The following is an 11199-nucleotide window of genomic DNA, read 5'->3' on the forward strand; positions in this document are numbered from 1 at the left end:
AACTTGTATCAAACTTTCACTGCACAGCACTCCTGTGTTTAGAAGAATGCAATTTGACCTGGTAAAACAGGCCAGTTTCATGTAAGAGAGAGAGAGAGAGAGAGAGAAAGCGAGAGAACAAAAGGAAGTCATCTGAAGCAGCTTGGGGCAGGGCCCCGCTCATGGGTTATTTTCCGTGTGACCTCAGCTGAGCTCTCTCTCTCTGGAGGAGATTGCCTGGCCTGGGAGCACCAAGGAAAATTTGGCAGTGCCTAGGGGAGTTCGAGTGCAGCCAAGAGCAGCAGGTGCCAGGAATGGGCCGGAAAACTCTGGTGAAATTCCCAGCCGCATAGCAGCTTCAGTTAGGGTTTGGAGAGTCAAAGCTGGGGTTGGAAAGATGGGAGGTCTGCCTGCTGCCCTCAAAAGAACCCCAGCTCCACCCTCCAGCCTCCGTGATAAGCTGACTTTTCCTGCCTGAGCCCAGAGGCAAGGAGAGGTGGGAGGGTAATGTTCTTTCGTCTCAGGATCTTTTGGTTATAGCAAGCAGAAATCTACTCAGGCTAGCTCAAATAAAAGTCACTTGTTTGTAAGGACGTAATGGATGCAAAGGGTAGTCCTTTAGACATTCAGGGAGGTATCATGATCTTCATGGCCTTCCCTGGTAAAGAATCCGCCTGCAATGTGGGAGACCTGGGTTCGATCCCTGAGTTGGGAAGATCCTCTGGAGGAGGGCATGGCAACCCACTCCAGTATTCTTGCCTGGAGAATCCCATGGATGAGGAGCCTGGTGGGGTACAGTCCATGGTGTCCCAAAGAGTCGGACACAACTGAGCAATTAAGAACAGATCATGATCTTCTCAGGGGCTGGGACAGAAGATTCAGGAACTGCCAATCCTCTCCATCCCTTGGAGGCCCTCAGAGAGCTCCCTTACTTCTGCTTCTCTGGGCTCAGTCATCCTGCATGTGGCCCAGCATGATGGCAGCATGGTCAACCAGCTGTCTGAGCTTGCATATCCAGCTTTGCCATCCCTGGGTCTCTTTCTTCAACCCCTGTGACTGGTCCAGTTTCTCTGTTTATCCTGAGCACGTGACTTGACTGTGTCTACCCCTTGTCTAGCTGGCATGGCTAGGAGGAGCAGGTCTCATGAGGGCCAATAAACGCGAGCTTCTTGAAAGGTGTTAATGCTGGCTTTCCCCTTAGCTGAAGGGCCACTGAAGACCTTCCAGACCTTCAGAGCTCTTGTTAGGAGTGATGTGGAATTCCTGCTCCCCAGGGCCACTGGACCCATGATCAGAGGACCCTGAGGTATCTCCTGGTTTCTGGAGGACAGCAATGTTTGGGACATCCAATGAAAGGCAGATTCATTTTGTGCAGGTTAACACCTAACTCTTCCCTCCTAGGGAACTCCCCCAAGTATGACTCTCTTGAGATAGAGCTGTCCAAGTTTGGGGAACCATTCAGGATTACTCACAACCAGTCCCAGCATCAAAGTAGTGCGTCAGAGACGTTGGAAGTTATTGACCCACCAGTTTTATTTTTCCCTGGGCAGAACAAGACTTCAATGCGTGAGGCCACACTGACCCCCGGGCACCTTCACTGCTTTTGCTCAGGCCATTCCTCTCCTTGGAATTCCCTGACAGGTGATCCTCCCCAGTCACTACCTGGTTGAATTCTCCCCTTCCCTTAAGGCCCTACCCCAGACCAACCTCCTAGAAGAAGCCCCCCGGCTTGCCTATCCTTTCCTCCCTGTCTCCCTCTGTACCTGTGTCTCGGCACACACGGCATCTGGTGCCTGAGTTGCTCACACTTCACGTGTTTCCCTCTCTAGGCTGACTATCTTTGGAGGACATCTCTGTGTCCCTGAGAGAGCGTGAGCAGAGCCCAGCTCCGAGCAGGTGGACTGGTATGCTGACATGCGTGCTGTCACCCAGAAGGACCTCTGAACCTCCCAGCAGCCCCTGGAACAGGCTCCCGCGGCCCCCAGGTCCAGCCTTCTCAGCCAGCAGTGGACCCTGCCCTCCCTAAAAACCGTCGCCCCATGCGGATTCCTCCGTCTCACAGTGGCCACTTCTGCTATGGAGGGGCCCCTGCCCTCCACGTGGCATCATCGGGATAGACGAGGACCCCCAATGGGCTGCTGCGTTCTTGCAGAACAGATTGTCCTCAGGAGACAGGCTCTAGACTCTGGGGTCCCAGGGTGCCCTCCACTTCACTCTTGTCCCCTAAACACTAAGGGCCAGTGGCTAGCTTCAGCTCCCAGGCATGCTGTATCTTCTGACTCTGAGGAAGCCAGTCTACTTTTTGTTGCTCTAGCGAGGCCAGGCCAGTGGTCAGGATGGATGGGAGGCCGAGCAGAGAGAGGGGGAGGCCTGCCAGGAAGCGAGAGCGGAGGCCGGGCCTGCTCTCCCACAGGAAACCACTGACTGGAAACTCTGAAGTGCTGGAGGCAGCTCCCAGCTGCACGACCCAGAGTGCTGTCATGCGGCGCCCGCAGCCCCTCCGAACAGCTCGTGAGACATGCGGAGGGCGGGAGGGGGCACAGAGCCCACGGTACCCATGGAGGAGGCACAGCGGCCGGTGGACCACAGCCAGCATCCGGAACGCTTGATTTGACGTTGGTTTCCCCTAGACGGTCCCTTGAGCCTGAACCGCACATATGGCGACGCTCTCTGATGGGAGGGAGCGCTAACCCGGCAGGTGGTGCTGGGGGTCTCCGTCAGCGCAGGAGCTGAGAGGGGACCCGCCTGCGGCGTCACAGGGGCCGCGTCACGTGACGCAGCCGGTATCTTTACTTTGTGGGAGGCTCGTCACATACATGGGGGTTACAGTCACACCCAGTCATGAGAAGTCTCCTGATTTTGCACAAAATAGGTGTGAAATCTTTCATCCAGGAATAGAAGAGCCTGTGTAAGTCTTCTAGGTTTGGTCTGTGAGGCTTTTTTCTCTTGGTGACTCAATATTTGGATGGCTAGCCCCGGGGGAAGCCATTAGGGTGAGATCTAAGAATCAGGGGCTGGCGCGTGGCTTTGGGTGGGGAGCTGCTCCCCTCAAGGCCCACAGGAGCCAGAGGCCTGGGCTCCTTGGGGCTCGGCCCTCACTCCCTCACAGAAACTTGGAAGGGGAAGGATCTGGCTTCCCAGTGTCAGGCCCAGGGCGCCAGGAATGGAGGAGAAAGGGGAAGGCATGCGATGGTTGTCTCGTGTCTTCTCCCCTCCCCTGAGGGGCTGTTGGGGGCGGGGAGCTGCACCCTCAGCCTGCTCCCGGGAAGCACTCCATCTGCCTGGGTGGGTTTGGGTCAAAAGCTGGGTGTTTCTTCTCTTAGCAGTAGATTCCTTCTCTCTCTCCTGGCTTATCTTTTCTTTTGTTGCTTCGGCTCCTTCTGGGTCAGCAGTTGGCCTCTGTCCCCATTCCTCGTGGGGACTCAAACCGCCTTCTCCTCTGCACATCTTTTCACATCTTGTTCCTTCTTCCATTCTCCAGAGGTCTGGGAGTGAATCTCCCTCCTATATTCTCTCTGGCTTGGCTCCCCCCCCACCCCCCACCTTTTCCCCCTCTCCTCTTCCCTCTCCTTCCAAGAATATGCCATTTCACAGAAAGTTCCATTTTCACAGCCATGGTTATTTTCATGTGTTTCCCCAGTTCTAACATCGCAGAGGAATGTCTGACATCATCTCCACCAGTGAATCCAACGCTCACCAGCAACCCCCTGTCCCTACCTCTCTCCCCTCCTTTCTTCACCAGCTGTTTGCTAAGTCTGGAGTCTGTCTGATGATTGAAATACTTTTTTTTTTTTCTTGTCCTTGAAAGCCGGTTCTACCTTCCATCTTTAAGCCTATGTTGCTCCCTAAACATTAGAATATGAGCTGGGCTTGGTCTCAGGAGAACTTGTTCATTGGCTCCCAAACTTGTGTGCACATTAGAATCACCTGGGGGAATTTAAACACTCCGGTGGCCAGGTCACACCCTATGCCAATTAAATCAGAACATCTGGGGCTGGGAGTGGGAACAGTAGTTTTTAAAGATCCCCAGGTGATTCCAACATGCAGCCAAGTTTGGGAACCATGACCTGGTGATGTACTGAAGGGGGTTACAGCCTGCAGCCAACTGAATCAACTTCATAGAGCTCAGATCTTCTTGTCTTGTCGAGACATGAGGGTACAGGTCCCAGGTCCCAAACTAGGCTGGGAGCATTCTCTCTGGGGTGTCTCCTAGCCTCGAGGTGAAGATATGCTCTGGGGAGGGTTGACAGAGGCCTGGGAGAGATTCCCTTTCTGCAGCAGAGGGTGCTGGTTCCAGGCGGGAGCTCTGAGGGGTTCAGTCCCCAGGAGAGCCTCAGGTCAGCTGGGAAGTAAGCAGCCAGTTCTGTCCTTCCTTCCTGAATGCAGCCCCAAGCCCTGGGGTTCCTGACACACTTCTGATTAAGGACACGGTTCTGATTCCCACTCTGCGAGCAGCCCTGATTCCTGCTGCTCAGCCATCCCGGGTAGCAGGAGGCCAGGTGAGGTGGCAAGGGGTGGGAGGCTGTGGATGCTCAAGGTGTAACTCTGTGGACTTTCACAAAGACAGTGACAGCAAGAAAATTCTTTCCTGGTGTTTCCCTAGAGCTCCTGCAATGACAGTCTCGGAAGGATCATCTCTGGCAGGCTCTGATATTCTCACTCCTCCACACTCTCTGACAAGCATCTACATGGGTGGTTCTCAAACTCTTACCAGAATCCTCTGAAAATGAAAAGTGACCCAGAGGGATGGTATGGGGAGGGAGGTGGGAGGGGGGTTCAGGATGGGGAACATGTGTACACCTGTGGCGGATGCATGTTGATGTATGGCAAAACCAATACAATATTGTAAAGTAAAAAAATAATAATAATAATAAAAAGAAAGTGAAAGGCACTCAGTTGTGTCCAACTGTATAGTCCATGGAATTCTCCAGGCCAGAATACTGGAGTGGGTAGCCTATCCCTTCTCCAGGGATCTTCTCCAACCTAGGAATCGAACCAGGGTCTCCTGCATAGCAGGCAGATTCTTTACCAACTGAGCTATCATGGAAGCCCAGTGAGGGAAGTTACCAGGGAAGCTCAATGAGGGAGCTATCAGGGAAGCCCAATGAAGGAAGGGCTTCTTAAAACGCAGATTGCTGGGCCTCAGAGTCTGATTCAGTGGGTCTGGGTGGGGACCAGAGCATTTCTAACAAGTGCTGTTGCTGCTACAGAATGAAGGTCACACTTGTAGAGCGCCTGGTCTACAGCCTCTCTCCAGAACACCTCCAGTGTGCCACAGACTGAAATCAGAGGAAAACAGCAGGAAACAATAAAAAGGGAAGGGGAGAGCTGATGCTGCCCCGCCTGATAGGAGAGGCAGGGCCCCCATCTTGCATGTCCCTCCTGCTCATAGCTGACAGTGTGCCTGCATCACAGAGCACCGTGAATATTTCTGTATGGTGACGTAGCTGGTACACGCAAACACAGGCGACAAATGCCAGTCTATCGTGTAAACTTCTGGAAAGACAATGTCTGTCTGTGGCTTTCTAAATGCTCAACAACTGAACTCAACAAAAAATACTGAGTTGGCCTAAAATGCCCAAAGTACCATATTCTAAGCACATCATGTCAAAAATCTACTGGGGATAAAACAGTGAATTAGATACTGACAGAGTTCTTGATCTTCTGGAGTTTACTGCCTTTCAGAGATGACAGTAAACAAGAAATGGCAGAGGTGAGAGCTTGAAAAGAAAGCTACCGTTCTAAGAGCAGGCTTCTCCCTCTTTGGACTGTTGATGCCCTGCTGACTTGAACCAGATTATAAATCTTGGGGAGATGGAATTGGCCCCAAATGGGCTACTTGTTGTGTTCACCTGAGCTGACCCATAGAGCCACTTAAAACCAGAGGTTAAATGTTTCAGCATCTTGCTGAAATCTTTCAGCTCATGCTGTTTAAATTAAATGAATTTTCAGTTCCCCTTCCAGCCAAGGGTTTGATGGAAACAGCCAGGCTGGTGGTGCCGTGCTGATGTGCTCAGTCGTGGCCGACTCTGCGACCCCATGAACTGTAGCCCGCCAGGTTCCTCTGTCCATGGAATTTTCTAGGCAAGAGCACTGGAGTGGGTTGCCATTTCCTTCTCCCCCTTCTCCATGGTGGTGCAGAGGTTGCTGTAATTCTGTCTTGCTTGAGGCTGCCAGGCTAGAGGGGGCATTGTGTTGGTCTGATGTGAGCAAGTCACTGAGCAGAGAATTCCACCATATTCAGGAAACCAGAGACAATGCAGTGAAATGCACCATTGTTTGTCCTAGGACCAGCAGCCCAGTGAGTGGGTGAGCTCTGTGGCTGTGGCAAAGACACTGGTCAAAGAATCCTCCATCCCAAAGCTCTCCTGAGAGCAGCTTGTGTCTAACTAAACATTTTTTCAGGCTGACCGGAAATCATGACCTCGTCTGGAAATTATCTTTACTCTTCTGTGGGAACAGAGGGGTGGCCGCATAGACCCACAGAAGAGACATCATTCACGTCTTTGAGGCCAAGGATATTATCTGGTTTATCTATACAGCATCCCACACATTGGTGGTAGCTGCCTGAACTTAGTTCAACACAGCATCTGTAACAAAGGTTTAAATTCTGGGGCCATTAACTCTAGCTATGAGGACATTCAACTCAGGAGTCCAAGTTCCACCAAGTACTCAGGCAATGTGCATAACCTGAGAGGCTGTGGAAGTCTAGCAGGAGATCTTAGAAATGAGAGTCAGAAAAGGCTTTTGAGACTCAGTTTTTCTTTGCAACCAACCAACTGATATATGTAGAAACAGGGCTACGCCTGTAAACAACTGGAAATATTTTTGGTTAGCTTCACAAGGTCCCCCTACTCCTAATTAAGCAGTTTTTAGGAGTGACAGGGTTGCAATAGTTAAGCTAACAAGATGACCCATTTCTTAATATGGTGTGTTGCATTTATTTTAAAGATACATCCCTCTCTTCTGGACCAAAGCATTTCAGTTTTGGATCTGGACATTAGTGATCTCTTACAAAAGTATCTCTCACCATCTCATAGTCCAACATCCACACTAGAAGTTAATTCTGCAGTGAAAACTTTCTAAAGACAAAACAACTTGTGATCAAAAGAGTAAGCAGTTGGATACACCCTGCAGATGGGGTTGAAGGGTCACACTTGAATGCTCTTCAACCTGAGCTGAGTGGGTGGACTGGCCAAGCCTGGGGCCTTCAATTGTGGAAGCACCCAGCTTGTCTTCACCCCATTCACTGGGTAACTCACCCAAAAGAACACAAGGATTAAGGGCCAGGAGAGGCAGGGCAGCAGCCCACTGTGGGCTCCACATGCAACCAGCATTGAGTACATACCTTCAGAAGGAAGTAGTTATTCACAGAAAATCCACTGGCATTGCTGGGCTCTGCCTCTCAGCTATTGTCCCTCTTTCCTGAACATGCCTCAGCAGCTGGGTTGCCTGTGATATGTGGCTTTGTTTCTGTCTCTACTTTGTCTCCTGTGACATCCTTTATGGCTTTAAAGGATGCGTGATAGTGTATTACAGTAAAATGAATGTGACCTTAAAAGCAAGGTAGACATAATTTGGCCTTGGAGTACAGAATGAAGCAGGGCAAAGGCTAATAGAGTTTTGCCAAGAGAATGCACGGGTCATAGCAAACACCCTCATCCAACAACACAAGAGAAGACTCTACACATGGACATCACCAGATGGTCAACACCGAAATCAGATTGCTTATATTTTTTGCAGCCAAAGATGGAGAAGTTCTATACAGTCAGCAAAAACAAGACCGGGAGCTGACTGTGGCTCAGATCATGAACTCCTTATTGCGAAATTCAGACTTAAATTGAAAAAGTAGGGAAAACCACTAGACCATTCAGGTTTGACCTAAATCAAATCCCTTCTGATTATACAGTGGAAGTGAGAAATAGATTTAAGGGACTAGATCTGATAGACAGAGTGCTTGGTGAACTATGGACGGAGGTTTGTGACATTGTACAGGAGACAGGGATCAAGAAGATTCCCAAGAAAAAGAAATGCAAAAAGGCAAAATGGTTGTCTGAGGAGGCCTTATAAATAGCTGAGAAAAGAAGAGAAGTGAAAAGCAAAGGAGAAAAGGAAAGATATACCTATTTGAATGCAGAGTTCCAAAGAATAGCAAGGAGAGATAAGAAAGCCTTCCTCAGTGATCAGTGCAAAGAAATAGAGGAAAACAATAGAATGGGAAAGACTAGAGATCTCTTCAAGGAAATTAAAGATACCGAGGGAACATTTCATGCAAAGATGGGCACAATGAAGTACAGAAATGGTATGACCTAACAGAAGCAGAAGATATTAAGAAGAGGTGGCAAGAATACACAGAAGAGCTGTACAAAAAAGATCTTCATGACCCAGATAATCACGATGGTGTAATTACTCACCTAGAGCCAGATATCCTAGAATGTGAAGTCAAGTGGGCCTTAGGAAGTATCATAATGAACAAAACTAGTGGAGGTGATGGAAATCTAGATGAGCTATTTCAAATCCTAAAAGACGATGCTGTTAAAGTGCTGCACTCAATATGCCAGCAAATGTGGAAAACTCAGCAGGGACCACAGGACTGGAAAAGGTCAGTTTTCATTCCAATCCCAAAGAAAGGCAATGCCAAAGAATGTTCAAATTATCACACAATTACACTCATCTCACATGCTAGTAATGCTCAAAATTCTCTAAGCCATGCTTCAACAGTACATGAAACATGAACTTCCATGTTCAAGCTGGTTTTAGAAAAAGCAGAGGAACCAGAGATCAAATTGCCAACATCTGCTGGATCATCGCAAAAGCAAGAGAGTTCCAGAAAAACATCTATTTCTGTTTTATTGACTATGCCAAAGGCTTTGACTGTGTGGATCACCACAAACTGTGGAAAATTCTTAAAGAGATGGGATTAGCAGACCACCTGACCTGCCTCTTGAGAAATCTGTATGCAGGTCAGGAAGCAACAGTTAGAATTGGACGTGGAAGAGCAGACTGGTTCCAAATAGGAAAAGGAGTACATCAAGGCTGTATATTGTCACCCTGTTTAACTTATATGCAGAGTACATCATGAGAAACGCTGGGCTGGAAGAAGCACAAGCTGGAATCAAGATTGCCGGGAGAAATATCAATAACCTCAGATATGCAGATGACACCACCCTTATGGCAGAAAGTGAAGAAGAACTAAAGAGTGTCTTGACGAAAGTGAAAGAGAGAGTGAAAAAGTTGGCTTAAAGTTCAACATTCAGAAAACTAAGATCATGGCATCTGGTCCCATCACTTTCATGGCAAATAGATGGGGAAACAGTGAGGACTTTCTTTTGGGGGGCTCCAAAATCACTGCAGATGGTGACTGCAGCCATGAAATTAAAAGATGCTTACTCCTTGGAAGAAAAGTTATGACCAACATAGACAGGATATTAAAAAGCAGAGACATTACTTTGCCAAAAAAGTTCCGTCTAGTCAAGGCTATGGTTTTTCCAGTAGTCATGTATGGATATGAGAGTTGGACTATAAAGAAAGCTGAGCAACAAAGAATTGATGCTTTTGAACTGTGGTACTGGAGAAGACTCTTGAGAGTCCCTTGGACAGCAAGGAGATCCAACCAGTCCATCCTAAAGGAGATTAGTCCTGAATATTCATTGAAAGGATAGGTGCTGAAGCTGAAACTCCAATACTTTGGCCACCTGATGCGAAGAGCTGACTCTTTTGAAAAGATCCTGATGCTGGGAAAGATTGAAAGCAGGAGGAGAAGGGGACGACAGAGGATGAGGTGGTTAGATGGCATCACCAACTCAATGGACATGATTTTGAGTGAATTCTGGGAGTTGGTGATGGACAGGGAGGCCTGGCATGCTGAAGTCCCTGGAGTCTCAAAGAGTCAGACATGACTGAGCGACTGAACTCAATTGAGACATGATTTCAAATCCTAGCTCTGGTATGTGCTAGTTGTGAGTTCTTAGGCAAGTTCCTTAACTTTTTTGCCCATTTTTTCATCTGTGTCGTGGATAAACTTCTTGATAAGGCTGCTGTAAAGTTTAGTGAACTAATGCTTACAAATGCTTAGCACAATCTCTACTACAAGTTAAGTCTTCTATACGTATCAACCATCATCATGAAGTCAGCTAAGGGAAGAACTGTCTTCAGGCAATTGTGGAGATCACACCAGATGCGATGGAGTGAATGTGATGGAGTGAATAATACACTATAGATTTCCTATGGTTAGCAAAACATTGGAAGTAGTTTAAATTTCTAACAAAAAAGGACTAGTTTGGTAAATTGCAGAGTACGTGCTAGAAGCGCCCTCTACTTCAGGCACCCTGTATTGTGTAATCCAAATGTCCGCTGTGGTTATCCTTTGAGACCCCAAAATTGGCTTGAACACTATCCCACACACAGTGGGAAGTCCAGGAGGGACAATCCCAGAATGATTTGGTGGTGGGGTCCTGTGAGGGCAAGGGTATGGGCGGTGATATTTCCCCATTCACTTCTGCTGCTTCGACTCTTCCGTTTATGAATTATCTTGCTTTACTGTCTGCAAGCTTTTCTTCTGCACCAGTCAGACCACATTACATCCTATTTCCATTCTTTCACTCCCTCAAACAACACTGATTCAAAGGTGTGTGTGCGACAGGCTCACTGAATATTTGAGACAACGAAGAGGATTCAGATTTTAGCACATTGAGTAGTGTGAAGTCTTTTTGTCCTCCTGTGACCAGGGAATCTTCTCATGAGTCCCTGACAAGCTCCAGAATCCAGAGACCAAGTCCTGTAGCTTTTATTCTGCTGCTGCCCAGGCCCCTACCCTCCAACGGGCGCTGACCTTCTCTGCAGAAGAGGGGATTTGAGGTCTTACTTTTCAAAGAAGCCTGATAAGGTATCTTAGGAAAGAAATGTAGTTTTGCCTCTGAGAGAACCCTGATGTGACTGTAATTTTATATATTTGTGTACCTGACCCCATAGGCTCCTTTAGGGCAGGTACCTATGCTTGATCTGTGCCTCAGGAGGGGGAGCAACAGAGCAAATAAGAATCCATGCTCTGAGTTAAACTGCTGCTGCTGCTGCTGCTAAGTTGCTTCAGTCGTGTCCGACTCTGTGCGACCCCATAGATGGCAGCCCACCAGGCTCCCCCATCCCTAGGATTTTCCAGGCAAGAATACTGGAGTGGGTTGCCATTTCCTTCTCCAATGCATGAAAGTGAAAAGTGAAGGT

The sequence above is a fragment of the Bos taurus genome, chromosome 3, assembly GCF_002263795.3.
Source record: "Bos taurus isolate L1 Dominette 01449 registration number 42190680 breed Hereford chromosome 3, ARS-UCD2.0, whole genome shotgun sequence".
Classification (NCBI taxonomy): domain Eukaryota; kingdom Metazoa; phylum Chordata; class Mammalia; order Artiodactyla; family Bovidae; genus Bos; species Bos taurus.